At 39.4% G+C, this 1,831-nt stretch overlaps 1 pseudogene; it reads left to right on the forward strand.

Annotated features, from left to right (window-relative positions):
- Positions 1-767: 767 nt before the first annotated feature.
- Positions 768-949, forward strand: LOC116274322 (annotated as a pseudogene).
- Positions 950-1,831: the final 882 nt, after the last annotated feature.

The raw sequence follows: 1,831 nt of genomic DNA on the forward strand, positions 1-1,831 counted from the left end.
TAGAGTTTAGGATTCACCTATAAAACTCTCTACCCATTGAACAACTCCTCTTTTCCCGCTCCGCGAGTCCCTGGCACCTATCATTTTACGTCTCTAAGAGTTTGACTACTTTAAAAACCTCATCATATAAGAAGGATCATGCAGCACTGTGTTTGTATTTTTGTGAGTGGTTTATTTCACTTAGTATAATATCACCAAAGTTTGTCTATGTTATGACATATGACAGGACTTTCTTCTTTTATAAGGTTGAATAGTAGTTTATTGTGTATATACCACTTTTTAAAATCCATTCATCTGTTGACAGATATTTAGGTTGCTTTTACCTCTTGGCTATTGTGAATAATGCTGCAATGAACATGAAATGAACAAGCTCTTTTTTTATCTCTTTACTTTTGTTAGAAGCTTTTAATTCCTGATTAATGAGTTCTGAATTTATGCAGAGGTCTCTACCTTGCAGTGACCTAAAGCCTTGTCTTCTGCTACCCTACACAGACTTCAGATTCAAGTCTCTAGATTCTTGAGATTGGGAAATGTTTCCAGAGCACTCGTGGTTTTTGTATTAATTGACCATTCAGGTTTTCTGCTTTGCCATTTTCCCCTGGGTATTTCTCTTATTCTCCTGGAAGCACAACTATGCATTTAAGTCCATGTTTACTGTATTTTATCTGCTATTTCTATTCATTTTGCAGTCAGGGATTTTCAAAATACCCGTAACTTGTTGCTAAAAAGGAGGTTTGTTTCAATGTGCCTTAGAAATATCCAGTTTCATACTTCCCTGGCAGGGCAGATACCATGATCTTAAAGGCAGTTTTCCCAGGGCACGGCTTATCCATATCCATTACACTCTGGATCCATTATAGGGATGTGCGGATCCCTGGAATTGCCCCACATGTGGGAAGCTCTACTGCAGAATTTGTGGTAGTGAGTGACTGCATTGTGCATTCATGTACAAATTCCAGTGGGCATCCAGTTTCATACAGATAATAATAACATCTTCCATAGAATGTATTCTTGTGTATTAACACGTGGGGCTCTCTAGTACCCTGCTGAGATATATGGGAATCTACTCTAGTTTTGCCATTTTCTCCTAACGTAAGTCTATTTCTTTTAATATTCATTGCTTCTCCCCATTTCTGTAGTTCAGTGCATTTTCCTTTCCTTTGCTGGAACTACTTCTCTTTCCTCACCCAACTCATAAATCTCTGCCTCCCATGTTGAGGGTAGGCACTTGACCCAACCTGGGTGATCAGAATGCCACACCCCCAATACCAGATTGGTCGCGAGTAGGCAGATGATTCTGTCCGTGCACAGAACTAAGTAAAAGAAGAGAGTTTTTACACCTCAGCTTAGCTTGATGCTAGCAGAGAACTAGCGGAGTTTTATTTCCTGCTCTAGGAAAGAAAAGGATTTTGGTTTGGAGATGAAGCCAAGACACCAAGAAAGTGGGAATGAGAGACTTAGAGACAGAGAGTCCTGGCCCCTTTTCAGATGCTGGCGCTAGCTCGAGGCCCAGCTGTGCTTCTGTTCTCCCAACATTTGGTAAGGGGTGCTCCCAAGTTCTTTTCTAAGATAGCTGGTTCGACTTAGATATCCATCTCTTCTAATCGAGGGTCCTGATTCCTTGTCGTTTTCATCAAAAAAGTATTTGTAAATATTTCACTTCTTGCTGATATGCTTTTGATATTGAACAAAGTGATTTGCACAGATACAGTCTCTGCATCTTAGTGGCTTACATTCTAAGAGGTGTACACCTGGCAGTCTTTCTCTGGAACTATAACTGCTAAGTTCAAGGAATCTTTATTAATAATACTTTTCAGATATATAATTAAAA

Source organism: Papio anubis, chromosome 3, assembly GCF_008728515.1.
Source record: "Papio anubis isolate 15944 chromosome 3, Panubis1.0, whole genome shotgun sequence".
Lineage (NCBI taxonomy): Eukaryota > Metazoa > Chordata > Mammalia > Primates > Cercopithecidae > Papio > Papio anubis.